Here is a 15,253-nt window from a genome sequence, read left to right as displayed (position 1 = left end):
GAGAAAACTATAATTCAGAAAGACACATGTACCCAAGTGTTCCTTGCACCAATATCTACAATATCCATGACATCGAAGAAACGTAGATGTCTGTCAATGAATGGATAAAGATGTTGTGGTACATGTATACAATGGAATATTCATCAGTTATAAAAGGGAACGAATTTGAGTCATTTCTAGTGAATTGGATGAAGCTAGAACCTTTTATACAGAGTGAAATCAGAAAGAGAAAAACAAATATCCTACATCAACACATATATGTGAAACTTAGAAAAACTGTACTGATGAACCTATTTGCAGGGCAAGATTAGAGTCTCAGACATGGACAAGAGAATTATGGACACAGCAGGCAAGGAGAAGATGGATTGAATTGAGAGAGTAGCACTGAAATATACAGATTACCATGTGTAAAATAGATAGGTAGTGGCAAGCTTCTATATAGCACAGGAAGCTTAGTTTGGTGTTCTGTAATGACCTAGAGGGGTGGGGTTCGGGGGTGGAAGAGAAGTTCAAGAGGGAGGGGATATATGTATACACTTATAGCTGATTCACCCTTGTCCTACAGCAAAAATTAGCACAACATTTAAAGCAATCATAATCCAATTTTAAAAGGTGAGGGGTGTTCGAACCTCTCTGCCTTTATACTTATCTACTGGGACCGGCATGAAAGATGCTCATATTTACCATGCTGACAAAGTTCAACTTCACCTGAGCTGTTAAGAAAAGCCACAGTAAAGAAATCTCTGCAGACTTTCATGTCCCCAAAATGACTTAATGTAAAGCACCACCCTTGCCCGTCTGAATTCGGTAGACTCATCCAAAGTTTCCAGTGACTCCTGGGTTTACCTACCACAAGGTCAAGTATAGACCTTCCTCCTTGTCATTAAAGGGCAGACACAGACCATCCAACTCCTTGTTTTCTGTCTCATGATTAGGAACGGTGATTAAAAGTCCGTTCTCCTGAAACTAGCTAGTCACAAAGATAATCATTTCCTCTTCTGTCGACGGGATTTGCCCCTAAATGTTTTCCCCCCTGCAAAGGTCCCCACTGTCACTTCTCTACTACTCTCTGTGGAATAAAGTACAGTGCAAAACCACCTTGCTGACAGTCTGATCTTCAGGTCTGTGGTGCTCTTCCAATTGCAATTGGTAGAAATACAGTCAGTGTCTTTATTCGTTTGCTTTTACTCTTTCCCTTTGTCTTACTGGTAATCATTGGTAGAAAAAAATCACAAAGATTTAATCTCAAAAATATACAAACAGCTCATGCAGCTCAATAACAAAACAATAAATGACCCAATTAAAAATTGGCCAAAGAAATTAATGGATATTTCTCCAAAAAATACATACAGATGCCTAACAAACACATGAAAAGATGCTCAACGTCACTCATTATCAGAGAAATGCAAATGAAAACCACAATGAGCTATCATCTCATGCTGGTCAGAATGGCTGCTCTCAGAAAGTCTACTAACAATAAATGCTGGAGAGAGTGTGGAGTAAAGGGAACTCTCTTACACTGTTGGTGGGAATGCAAACTAATACAGCCACTATGGAGACCAGTTTGGAGATTCCTTAAAAAACTGGAAATAAAGCTCCAGTATGACCCAGCAATCCCACTGCTGGGCAAACACCGAGGAAACCAGAATTGAAAGAGACACCTGCACCCCAATGTTCATCGCAGCACTGTTTACAATAGCCAGGACATGGAAGCAACCTAGATGTTCATTGGCAGACAAATGGATAAGAGAGCTGTGTTACATATACACCATGGAATATTACTCAGCTATTAAAAATGCATTTGAATCAGTTCTAACTAGGTGGATGGAACTGGAGCCTTTTATACGAGTGAAGTCAGACAGAAAAACACCAATACAGTATCCTAACCTACATACATGGAATTTAGAAAGATGGTAATGACGACCGTATATGCGAGACAGCAAAAGAGACACAGATATAAAGAACAGGCTTTTGGACTCTGTGGGAGAAGGCGAGGGTGGGATGATATGAGAGAACAGCATTGAAACATGTATTTTACCATATGTGCAATAGATGACCAGTCCAAGTTCCATGCATGAAACAAGGCACTCAAAGCTGGTGAACTGGGACAACCCAGAGGGATGGGATGGGATGGGAGGGAGGTAGGAGAGAGTTCGGAATGGGGGACACATGTACACCCGTGGCTGATTCATGTGAATATATGGCAAAAACCACCAGAATACTGTAAAGTAATTAGCCTCTGCTGCTGCTGCTGTTGCTGCTGCTTACTAAGTCACTTTAGTCATGTCCGACTCTGTGCAACCTCATAGATGGCAGCCCACCAGGCTTCCCCATCCCTGGGATTCTGCAGGCAAGAACACTGGAGTGGGTTGCCATTTCCTTCTGCAATGCATGAAAATGAAAAGTGAAAGTGAAGTCATTCAGTCATGTCCGACTCTTAGCGACCCCATGGACTGCAGCCTACAAGGCTCCTCCATCCATGGGATTTTCCAGGCAAGAGTACTGGAGTGGGTTGCCATTGCCTTCTCCAGTTAGCCTCTAATTAAAATCAATTAATTAAAAAAAAATGTTAAGTAACACCACCTGCTCCTAACGTAGACAGATGACAACACAAATTACCAGGCAATCAGGGAGACGCCCCGGACCTCCAACCCCAAGAGCTGACCATCACAAGGTGTCATTTGTGAGGGCATCTCCAGTACCCAAAAACTCTTCTTGTGACCCCGGATGTGATCATTCCCTCCTAGCCTCCAAGCTGCTGTGAGAGGCCCTCGGGGCACACCGTCCAGAGGGCCCGGCACTACCTTCTCACCTCCGAATCACCCCCGCCCTACTGCCACCATCCCAGGGGACAACCTGCTTTTCTTCAGGCTACTCCGGGCTCCCTCTCAATCCACCACAACCAAGGGAATACTCAGGAAGGTCCTTCTATGAGGAGGGGAGGGGTAAATGTCCCATCTTTGTGCTGTCAAAGCCAGGCCCACAGACTCCTCCCCTGTGAAGGGCAGGTAGCCGCTACAGGACCCTGGACGACTCCTCCTCTCGGTGGTCTTCACCCTTCTCTTCCACACACACAGGATGGGAGGCTGACCCACCACTCCAGGCTTCTCGACTGGCCTGAGGATGGGAAGCACTGCATTGGCATTCCGCTAGTGAGAACCTGATCCTGAGAAAGAACGCGTGAGAGCGAGAGAGAGAGAGAGAGGCACAGACACGCAGACAGAGGGAGACATCTATCGCTCTAGGACCGACCAGGTGTGCGTTATTGCCACAGGACCACAATTCTCTTCCGTCAAGTGGGATCCCAGCTCTCTCAGAACTGTTGTTTTCCACAAACACCCCCACCTCTTCAGGATCAGAAGGCAGTTGGACAGTCTATATGACTTATTTCTCTTTCTCTCGATGGGGATTGACACTCTTAAGCCGATACTGAATCTTCCTATGGATATTGGTCGATCCGGAATAATTGGGCTCAAATCGGTGTTCACCAGGTTCAGAAGTAGGCTCTTTCCTTGGCATCACCTCCCTCCCCACCTCATGCCCCACTTCACAAAATGAGACAATATAATGAAGTATTTTCAGGGGAGATGCATTTCCCGTATTGAAATCATCTCAGCAGGTGTTCTTTCTCAAGAGTGTGTGAGTTAGGCCCTGATGTGACATAGAAATAAGAACATACTTTTAAAAGGCTCCTTGAGTCCTGCCTTGGTTTGCAATGCTTTTGAAAACTTTTATCTCCTGAATCGCGCAGTAGCGGTGCATAGTAATTCTAAAAGGAAGGTATCTTTCGTTGTCTGGATTCCTGGAGTACAGCTGATCCTGGATAGTAGACCTGTGCTGTGGTCAGAAATTTGGATATATGATTAGTTACGGGTTTCCATTTATATTTCAATTGTTCATTAGTCCTTAAGTTGTGTCCCATTCTTTTGGGACCCCATGGACTGTACCCACCAGGCTTCTCTGTCCATGGGATTTCCCAGGCCAGAATACTGGAGTGGGTTGCCATTTCCTTTTTCAGGGGGTCTTCATGACCCAGGGATCAAACCCCAGTCTCCTGCATTAGCAGGTGAATTCTTTATCACTGAGCCACCATGGAAGCCCTTGTATTTCCGATACCATTGCCTTATATTTGACCTACCTCTATTGGGTGTATTACATACGTCTATGCGCCTGTGTGTTAGGGTTGCTTTGCTTGTTTGTTTTGTCAGAAACAGTAAAGTGAAGTGGCTTTGCTTTGCTTAAGTCTTTCAGGGTACCAGCAATAGACAAAATGTATAAAGAGAAAGGGTTTCCTTAACTTAAGGAAAAGAATTTCCACAACTCCCCATGAAAGGGGTTTAGTCTCCTGACTAGAACCTATTAATATTCAATGAAATCTTTCTTGACTGCTCATTTTAGGAAAGCAATTGTTCTACTGTTTTTACTTGAATATTGGCTACATTTAAAATTATGCTTGAGATTGTGTGAAATAGATAAGTAAAACTACAGATCCCAGTGATTCATTGGCTTTACCCTGCATATGGGTGCAGTACAAGCTCAATGAAAACCATCAGATTGGGTGAGTACAATGTGCCCTGCAAGGAAATATTTTTTATAAAGTAGACACACTGGATGTGCTAACGGGAAATCTATACTTTGCTCAGCAGATTATTTATCTAGTGAACAAGGACTTAGAGCCAAGGGAATGTATAAGGTGGTGATTGTGAGTGAAAATAGGTGACAACATTGAGAGAGACAGAGAGTGGTGTAATGAATGGTGCAGAGACCTTCACATTTTAACAGATGTACATGAAAGATGGTTAGGACCACTACCAAGCAGTGTGACCTTGAGTAAGATGGTCACCATCTCTGATCCTCAGTTCCCTTGCCTGCAAACGGGGACAATAATATTATATATTACCCCACCCCCAGGCAAAGCCATTCCTCACGGCCTGATCCCAGCCTCCACTGGCTCCTGTGGCCAAGGCTCTCATCACACTTGTTTCACCATGGTCTTCAGACTGGCTTCCTGCCCACCCCACCATGAGCTCCTTGAGGACCTTTTAACCACAGGGGCTCAGAACACGTTTACCATCTTATGAGTGATGATAAAGTGAGGTACACAGAGCAGTGCAGCTGCTGTTATGCTGTCAATTCGTTGCAAACAACGCATAGGAAACGAGTGGCTGGAGCAAACCTCTCCACTCAGGTTTCTGTTGCTCCAGGGCCGTTTGTGTTTTTTTATCCCCACATCGTCCAGAAGCTTATTGTATGAGGGAAACGCCCTCCTTTCCCCTTCCTAGTGCATAGTAATTATAACAGCCGTTTCTCAACTGAATTGTCAGTGAGTGAACCCTGAAAGTCCTGAGCTCAAATTTTGGTTCCTTTGAGCGGGTGAGGGGAATCCTGTCGTCTCTCCCCACTCTGACAGGAGTGTCTAATGTCCGTCTCTTCCCACTTGGCTTCCCGTTTATTCTGCATCTTGGACACTCCTTTACCTCCTGAGACTGAGGTCTGTCCTAGGCTATGGCTGCTTTCAGCACTGTGCTGAAGGCACTGTGCTGAGGTAGGCCCTGGGGAGATACTTGTTGGTTGAATAGAGCTCAGAGAGCCAGGCTACTTTATTTCACGGGTGAGAAGTGTAACTTCCACACAGGCTGCCATCAGCAGGATGGACGGTTTGAGCCTGCTGATCAGTGTCCTTGGGCAAGTCCACCGGAGCCCTGTCACCCTGCTCTCCCCTCTTCCTCTTGCTTCCATAGCTTCTTCTACTCCGTACCTTCCCCGTGCCCTCCTTTGTGCTCCCTCTGCTCTCCGTGTACATGTACACCGTGCCAGAGACCACCCTGTCTCCCAGCTTCATGTTGTGTGATTGTCAGTTCCCTTTCTAATTAGACCACTTTGAGGAGTTTTCTGTTTGCTCACAGTCCATGGTGGACACCCCAATACAGTAAGCATCATGGGTCTCCTTTTATTCTTTTCCCTTTGTTTTACCCTTCCCCCAACCTTTTTTTTTTTTCCTTTTTTGAGGAATCAATATGGTATTGTAAGGACACTAGCTCTGATTCAGATAACCTTCCTTTCCACCTAGTTCTGCCACTTATTAACACATAATCTTGAGAAATTAAATTGGCCCACTGGGCCACACCAGACTCGCCTGAAAATGGGTGAATTATTCTTAATAACGACATGAACTGAGCAGGTGGGTTTTGTATTGAATGAGGTTCGTAGGAATGTGTTGGCATGTTCCCTGTTGTAACAAATACTGAGCTGCAGCGGGGCAGGTTGCAGGTCAGGCCTTACCCTCAAGCTTCACGAAGCACTTCAAGGTCACATTAGACATCTGTGTCCAGCCCTAGAGGCTCCTTCCTTCTCAGCCACAGTCCTCGAGCTTTTCCCTCACAGCTAGACGAACCCTCACCAGGAGGCTGGCTTTTCTGTTACACCTCTCCCACCTGGAAACCACTCACAGACTTCATCTCTGTTGTGTGCATCATTCTCTTCCTGGTAATGTTGTCCTCAGATGGATTGAGGCTCCTCCTATTGCAAGGGGATACCTAGGACTGATACCAAGGGTGTGATGTTTCCCTGCTCCCCCATGGCATGGAAAGTCTCTTGGACCTATGCCCAAACTCCTCTCTCTCCCCATGTCATCTCCCTCCATCCCACAGTTCACAGTTTACACTCAAGCTGGGTTCCAGTGCAGGCCCTAACAGCCCAGGCACTCTGCTTCAGCCTCAAATTCCTTATCTGTAAAATGGCAATAACTCTACCTGTTGGTCAGGTTTATTGGGAGACCTGCTGGGGATAACAGATGTAAAACACCTAGCGCCCATGACCTGGCAGGTGGAAGGCACTAAATAAATCGGCTGTGTCCTCTATCAGCTCCTGTAATGCACAGCATCTGGTGTGGGATAATACTGTGACTCAGTCGATGTCTTTGGACTGAAGGGTCTAGCCTGTGCAAGGGGCAAAACAAGAAATGAAATTGTGGAATAATAAGAAAGAAAGAAATGAAACCTATGTCCACACAAATACTCGTCCTTACATGTCTTTCACAGCAGCACTGTCTGTAATCTCCAAATAGTGGAGCAGCCTAAAAGTCTGTCAGCTGGAGAGTGGTAAACAGAGTATTCTGTAGCCATTCAGTGGAACAGCATAGATGGATGAAAAGTGATGAACTTCTGCTTTCTGCTGCTACATGGGTGAGCCTCCAAAGCATTATGCTCAGTGAAAGAACCCAGACACAAAAGGCCACTTCCTGCAGGAGTCCATTGATATGAAATGCCCACAAAGGGCAAATCTACAGAGACAGAAATTAGATGAGAGGATGCTTGGGCCTGCAGGTCCTATTGGGGGCTGACAGCTGATGGGTACATGGACGCTTTTTGTGGTGCTGGCAGTGTTCCACAAGTGCACTGTGGTGGTGGTTGAACCACTTTGTGAAGTTACTAAAAGACAGTGCACTGGATGCATTGAATGGCTGTGATTTGTGGTGTGTAACTATACCTCAGTGAAGCAGTTTAGGAAGGTAATGCAGATGTCCAAGTGAGACATGGGGGGAAAGATATGCCATTGCTTTTGTAACAGCGAGGAGTGCCCCTGCTCCTTCCACGTTCTGGGTCCGGCCTCCTCCACATGTGCTAGATGCTCCCTCCAGAGACAGTCGCTGTGCACGTCAGGACAGAATCCCCAGTGAGCACACGTCTAGTGTGTCTCTGTGTTTACGCACAGGCGCCCATTGGGTGACCACAAGTCAGTGGTTCTGGGCAGGCTCCCAGAACCCACCCTGCATCTGAAATTCTACTTAGTTGTTTTCCCATTCTTCTCAAATCACGTGGACCCAGCTTCCGTTTCCCAGATTCAGTAACGGGTTTCAGCCCTTAGCTCCAACCTCTGGTCACAGGAGTACCTGTTATCCTGGTGTGAGGCCCCCTGCCTGAGCTCAGCAACCCGGGAGGCATGCTCAGCAGAGCAGTAACCAGGACAACGGAACTCCATCCATCCTCCTTCTGCCGCCAGGGCTGAGGTGCGTTCCCTCCCCTCCGTCTGCCTGAGTGTCCGGTAAGGAAGGGGACTTGGCAGCATAATACACCACTGAGTTATTGAAATTATTCTAAATATTGCTGTGAATAAATATGTCAAAATCCGTCTCAGAACGGAAGACATGTAATTACAAATTTTTTGAAATTTCATTAGTAGCAAACATGGCTCTTCATTTCAGGAATCTGTTTAAAACCATGAAAGGTGAAGCATCATGCGATTGTGCTTCTCAATCTTAACTGTGCATCAATTCTCCCCTGGAGAGGCTTTAGAAGAGCTGATGCTGGCAGGACAGCCCCAGAGAATCTGAAGTAGTAGCTCTGGAATGTGGCCCTGGCCTGAGCATTATCTGAAAAAGTTCTCTTATGAAAGCCAAGACTGTAGCTGTGGAAACAAAACCCATTCTTACAGGAAGAAATTCAACATCGAAAACTTGCGACTCCTCACTACAAGCAAAGCAGGTTTTCATCATGACCCGCCATACTTACTTTACAGCTATCTTAGGCTGAGGAAAGGGACGACTTGCCCAAATTAATACTAGTTTGAATACTCACCTTGTGCTTGCCCTGCTGTGTGTTCCTGAATCCAAATTTTACAGTTAAAACCCTGCTGTTGTCAGTGAAACTCAGTACGTTTTAGTTCTTGTCAGGACCCCTTGTGCCTAGTTGAATACATTTCTAAAACACTGTGGAGATAACTTCATTCGACAGATCAGAATAGTGCTTTAAAGATCAAAGATGGCTGAGAATTGTAGCTGCTGATGTTGATGTAGAACGATCGGCTGTCAGTGCATCTGCTGCCTGTGCTCAGCTGCAGTTTTAAACTGTTTCCTGTGATATCAAATTAACTCCCGCGCTCAGATGAAGACCAAATAAGAACAGGATGTTTACTGGAAAAATACAGTTAAGGAATCCCTTGTTTGAAGCACACCCATGAAAACTCACCTCTTGAAATATTCTGCTTTAGGGATCTCTTCTGGATATTCTTTGGCATGTTCCCCAATGACGGGCTTACACTGCTGTGCCCTGACTCACCGTCCTGTTAAAGACAGGGCTTTCAACCTCTCAGGTGCATTACAGTGGCCAGGTTCTCTCGAAGATCCAAAAGAGGGTGATGACCTGTGCTCAAGACACCTTCACAGTGTGTCTGTAGGAACAGGGCCTCTGAGAGGAACGGATCCCCACCTGTGGCAACAGGAAGATCTCAGGTCAGCCTTTTCCAGAGCTGCTCCAAGGGAGTTATGGCACAGTGAAGATCACACCCAGCAGCATGCCCTGGATTGTGGTTTAAGGAACTGGGTGGATGGCGGTGCCCATCCATGAGACACCCCAGGGAACATTGGCCTGGGGCTACTAGCAGGTCTGCAGGGCTTATGGGACATCTGAGTGCAGATAGCCCATACGTCTCAGCCTGTGGGGGAAGTGGGGCCCAGTTGAGACATCTTAGGTAGATTTGGTGATTTGGAAAGCCATCAGCATACAGAGGGATACAGATGAAAACAAGTCAGATGGGTAAAAGCTCTGGGGGGTGACGTGGTCACCCAAGGATCATGTATAGAATGGAAGAGCACAGGGCACAGGTTGGAAACCAGAGGAAAGCAAAATCAAGATTTAGGAGGGGATCAAAGTAAATGGGGGAGAAGGCAATGGCACCCCACTCCAGTACTCTTGCCTGGAAAATCCCATGGATGGAGGAGCCTGGTGCACTGAGGTCAATGGGGTCGCTAGGAGTCGGACACGACTGAGCGACTTCACTTTCACTTTTTACTTTCATGCATTGGAGAAGGAAATGGCAACCCACTCCAATGTTCGTTCTTGCCTGGAGAATCCCAGGGACAGGGGAGCCTGGTGGGCTGACGTCTACAGGGTCGCACAGAGTCGGACACAACTGAAGCGACTTAGCAGCAGTAGCAGCAGCAAAGTAAATGGACAATAAGGAGACTTCGAAGTAATGAACTGAGAGGGAGGAGGAAAACCAGGATGGTTGCTGTCACAGACTCTGACCAAAGAAAGTGTTTTTGAAGACGGAATGTGCCTGTGGACAATACAGCACTGGGTACTATGGTTTGGCCCATGGAGCTCTTGGGATACGTGAGCAAGGGGATCTTCTATGGATGGGCACTCAGTGGAGGAATCAAGAGGTAACCAGATAAGGATGCTCCTGGAGTCTATACTTTCAAGAAGCATGGCTTGAAGGGAATCACAGACTCAGGGTATTGGAAGTAGAGGCCTGTGTGCTTGCAGGGTATGCTATTTTCTATTCCCCAACCAAAGAGACCAGGAAGCCAGTTCCAAAAGCTCATCAGGACTCTTGACTAGAAGACAGAGTGGGGAATTGGAATGACCTTCACAGGTGAGTATTCATGTTGAGAGGGGAGTGTGGTATTTTCAAAGCAGCAGTGGAGTTCCAGGAAGACCTCCTTCCTCTCCCTCTGGACCCCACTCTGCCTCTGCAACCCATGGTCACAGGAAGAGCCAGGGTGGTGGTGGGGGACATGGGTTGCTGAGATCACATCTCAATGTATGCTCCTTAGACTCCACAGACACTTTAATGTATTTTTTCTCCCTGGATGATCTGATCTTCCTCATGAGTGTTCACCCTTCATAATGGTTAGTAACGGGAAAACCCCCACTGAAGTTGCTTCTGACTTGAAAGTGTGGTTGCATGCAACCAACTGAATATCCACAGATACAAATACTCAGTCTATTCTGGTGAAAATGCTCTCTACTTCTTTCAGCGATGGAGCAAGGGTATATGTCACTTACAAGGCTCGCAGTCATGTGGGAGAGGGAGTCTATAACACGGCATAGGTTTGTTCCTCACAGAGGCCTCAGTGTTCCCTGAGGGAAAAATGACTGTCCTCTCCTGGCTCCAGCTGTTGATGCTGACCTGTACCGCCCATGGGTGGGGGTGGTGAAACTTGCATTTTTGTCTCCCTCCTCTTGCTGTGGACCCAGTGCTCCCTGGCTGAGCCTCAGCCCCCCTGCTGGCATCAGCAGACTCCTCTGAATCTGGGTATCATCGTCCAGCCCATCAACAGGCAGGGATGTCCACTCCTCGGCCACCAGGTCCCCTAGCCCATTGCCTGCTTAGGCTTCAACTGGATTCAGTCCCTTTCCACATTTCTCCCTAAAGTGATAAAGATCCCTCCCTTGGATCTCACCTGCACCACAGCAGGAACCAAGATCAGCTCCAGAAAATGAAATTCCTAAACTGCAGCCACCCTTCTGCCCAAAGACTCCGTTTGGTCATTGTACAGTGTGCCCCTGGAGTCCCAAGTGTGAATAGGATGGAACCCTCCTGTCCCTGGTGTTATTTCTTGTCACACCTCCCTTATCTGAGCTCTCTCACCTCTGCCTGCCACCTGCCTCTGTGGGCCATTCCCCATTGTGACTGGGACGCTCTTTCCTTTGGCTTGTCTTTCATTTGACCCAAGACTTCCCAAACAATACCCAGGTCATAGGGGGCACAGTGTAGAATGTGTACCTTGTGGAGTTCAGTTAGGATACTTTGGTGTCACATCAGCCCCACGCCCCCTGAAATATAAAAACAGAGGGATAAAGAACACAAGAGTCAAATATGCCAAAGATGCCTGAGATGTTGTCTTAGGTGAGCAGTGAAGAGTGTCTGTGGGATCAGGAAGTATGGATATTAATGATGGCCATGACGAGACCAGTTACAGCGGAGTGACTGGGACAAAAGCTCCACGGAAGGGGGCTGAGGAGACAATATCTCAGCAGAATTTGAAGCAGTTTTGCTTTGAAGGGCAACCGGTAATGTGCCAGGAGCTGCAGAACAGGGTGGAAGACGGTGGGTTTCCCCCTGTGCTGTGGAATGCTGGATGAAGAGGGAACAGGTTCTGGTTCAGGACAGAGGAGTGATAACTGCAGGTGCAAAGTCCCTGGGAAGGTGCAAGGCATGGGATCCCGAGCAGAGGTGAGGGGCTGGGTGTAGTCAGGAGCACACATGCAGAGGGGCAGCTGACTGCCAGGGCAGAAACATGGAGTTTGGGACTGGGAAACTTGAGAAATCCCACGGGATTGCTTCTTCCTTCTCCAAGAATTATTGGCCTGTGGGGTTGGTGGTCATTAGGATGGAGGAAGGTTTCTTCTCCAGGAATTATTGCCAGGTGGGGCTGGTGGTCATTAGGATGGAGGAAGGTCACTACTGTGTAGTGTAGTAGTGTAGGTAGGTGAGAGTGAAAACGAACAGCAGTTCCTCTCTGGCCACGGATTTAAGATAAAACACTTCTGTAAAGTTGTAAAGTTTGCTTCTCAACGCTCTGGTGCTCAGACACAGGCAGGGCATGGGTAGGCAGGAGGGTGCAGGGAGCACAAGAGATGTGTTTGCAGGGGACAGCTTCCAGCCCTGGCTCAGGGGATCCAGGAGGGGCCTGGCAGGTAGTGTTGAAGGACGTGTGGTAAGTGAGGTGGGGGTTTCCAGGAGGTTCTGGTATCAGTGCACTGGCACTAGAGCAAGGGAGCTGGAGGACAGGACATCATGTTGAGGGTGATGAGAGGGAGGAAGGCTAGAAACAGGACACCATGAGGGGCGCGGTCGTTCCTGATGCCCCGGGCGGGACCATGGGCAGGGGGATGCTCAGGTGAGGAGGAGGGGAACATCGAAGAGAACGGAGAGTCTCCAGGATGACCGGGTGAGCCTCGTGGGCACTGAGGACGGATCAGAAGAGTGAGGGCTGAGAGAACAGTGAGTGTACCACGGGAGGAACGCGTTCACAGGCCTGGGGTGGGCGGGAGGAGAAATACAGGGGACTTTTACCGGTCCCGCACTTTGGGGGCTTCAGCAGTGGGCGACAGGACCCGGACATACCCGGTCAGGTTGCTCAGTGAATGAAGACTTTCATACAGGGTCCAGGAGAAAACTCCCAACCGACCCGGGCCAGGAGACTGGCGCAGGGTTCACTGGGTTCCTGCGCGCAGGCCCAGAACCAGCCAATTGGAGCGCAGCTGGGCCCACCAAGCTCCGGATTTCCGGGATTCCCTGACCTCCTGCCTGTGTTGCCTTGGTTTCGCGGGCGGTCCACGGGTGGTTTGGCCGGGCCCCTTCGAGAAGGCACCTTCCTTTCTCTGGTCCTAATGGGCATTCCCCTCAACTTCCGCATCCGCGCTGTCTGCGCGAAAACCCAACAGAAAGGATGGGTTTTCTTTCGGCCTTGTGGCGTTCTGGTTTCTGTGACCTGCAGGTGGCAGTGTTGCTCCAAGTATCGACATTCTGTTTCTCCCCCGCCCTTCGCCGTTGAAAAAACGCGACGAAGCCTTTTGCCACAAGAAGTGTTGTATATTTTTCTCTGCTTGCAGGGGTTGGCTGGTTCAAACTGCAGCTGAGCCCTTCAGACAGCCCTTTGTGGAAACTTTGAACAAACCCATTGACACTTAAAATTACAATAAAATAATATAAGCTGATCGACTGAATAATTGGGGAGGGAGTGAGCTCCCTTATCTTGCTTCTGATCCTAGAGGAAATGCTATATTTAAAAAGAACTTTATTATGACAGTGAGTTTTGACTTGAAAATGTTTATGTGAAGTGGAAATGAAAGTTGCTCAGTCCTGTCAGATTCTTTAAGACCCCTTGGACTGTGTAGGCTGCCAGGCTCCTCTACCCATGGGATTCTTCATTCAAGAATATTGGAATAGATTGCCATTTCCTTCTGCAGCGGAGCTTTCTAACCCAGGGACTGAACCTGGGTCTCCTGCATTGCAGGCTGACTCCTTAGGATCCAAGCCACCTACAATAATAACATGTCAGGGACACGTGCGAAGCTAAGATCCTGCTGGGTAATTGATTCTGGACACCACCCAAGAAGCAGGTGGTATTACTTCTGTCATTTTGCCTTTGAGAACTGTGGCACACAGAGGAAGAATCAGCTGCCAAGGTTCTCCAGGTTCCTCCAAGAGTGTCCCTATGTTCAGGTCTCAAGTCTGTCAGATTGTATTTTGCACACTGGTTTGCAGGATGCTTTCCTATCCCCAAGAGAAGGATGAAATAAAACAACGGGAATGAGGGTAAAGTGAAAGTGTTAGTCGCTCAGCCCTGTCTGACTCTTTGAGACCCCCTGGACTGTAGCCCACCAGGCTCCTCTGTCCATGGGGATTCTCCAGGCAAGAATATTGGAGTTGGTTGCCATTCCCTTCTCCAGCGGATCTTCCTGACCCAGGGATTGACCCTCGGTCTCACAGGGATTGCACCGAGGCCTCCCTCATTGCTGGCAGATTCTTTACCATTTGAGCCTCTGGGAAGCCCAAATGAATGTAAAAAGCCTGCAAAACTTTTTAAAATGTATAATAACATAGTTATTACAATAAGATGCTAAATGAAAAGGGAGGGTGCCACATAGAAAACAATTCATGTACTGTATCAGTATCATGGCACAACACAATGATAAAGTAAAGCACCTGGAACAAATCAGGTACTTTTCATTTGGTCTATATTTGACCAGATTTATATTGAGAACAGACTGCGGGTCATTTCTTGGTTGATAATGGAAATACTAGTGTGAGGAAATACACAGCCAAAGGTACAGCACCTGTCCTTAGACAGTTCTATTATATTTCCCATTCAGGTAGGGGATCAGAGATGAGAACTATAGCTCTGGGGACTACCTGAGAGACAGATGGACAGACAGCAGAATTCATTTTCACTTCTGAAGAATCTCATGGGCATTTGCTGGGTCCACAACATTGAGCTCTGAGGGTGGGGAGGAAAAGTAGATTTCATCACTCATGTCTCCTGTAATGAAAAGGGAAGCTATTTGTTATTAGGGGAAAGATGTTTGTGAATCACAAGTATGAGAAAGGTCTTATATTCAGAATACATAAGGAATTGGAAAATTGCAAAGGACAAAATGTAGTGAAGGCAAACAGATCCTTTTGTCAGGAATTCAGGTGTGGAAGGATAAACAAGAAAGTGGCAGCTCCTGGGCATTTTCAAGGTGATGGGCGTGGCCTGTTCCTGGTCATGGTGGTGATCACTGGAATTTGCCATGTGTCAGAGCTCAGAAAGCTTCACACCCAAAGACAAGCAGGCCAGGACTTCCCTGGTGGTCCAGTGGTTAAGCATCCGACTGCCATATATAAAATTAATACACAGAAATCCCCTGCATTCCTATACACTAACAATGAAAAATCAGAAAGAGAAATTAAAGAAACAAACCCATTCACCATTGCAACAAAAATAATAAAATACTTAGGACTAAATTTACGTAAAGAAACA

At 47.3% G+C, this 15,253-nt stretch overlaps 1 protein-coding gene and 1 long non-coding RNA gene across 2 annotated transcripts in view; both read right to left on the bottom strand.

The window, feature by feature from the left end:
- LOC100297099 (P antigen family member 3) overlaps positions 1–15,253 on the bottom strand; it is a 418,811-nt gene that overhangs the window by 39,330 nt on the left and 364,228 nt on the right. The gene's annotated exons all lie outside the window — the stretch shown is intronic.
- Positions 8,112–13,335, bottom strand: LOC104976379 (uncharacterized). Its single transcript, XR_003033562.2, has 3 exons — positions 12,853–13,335; positions 11,509–11,558; positions 8,112–9,206 (listed from the first exon to the last, which is right to left on the bottom strand). It is a non-coding gene; the product is annotated as an uncharacterized lncRNA (long non-coding RNA).

The sequence above is a fragment of the Bos taurus genome, chromosome X (assembly GCF_002263795.3).
Source record: "Bos taurus isolate L1 Dominette 01449 registration number 42190680 breed Hereford chromosome X, ARS-UCD2.0, whole genome shotgun sequence".
Lineage (NCBI taxonomy): Eukaryota > Metazoa > Chordata > Mammalia > Artiodactyla > Bovidae > Bos > Bos taurus.
This window is presented reverse-complemented; position numbering and strand designations above follow the sequence as displayed.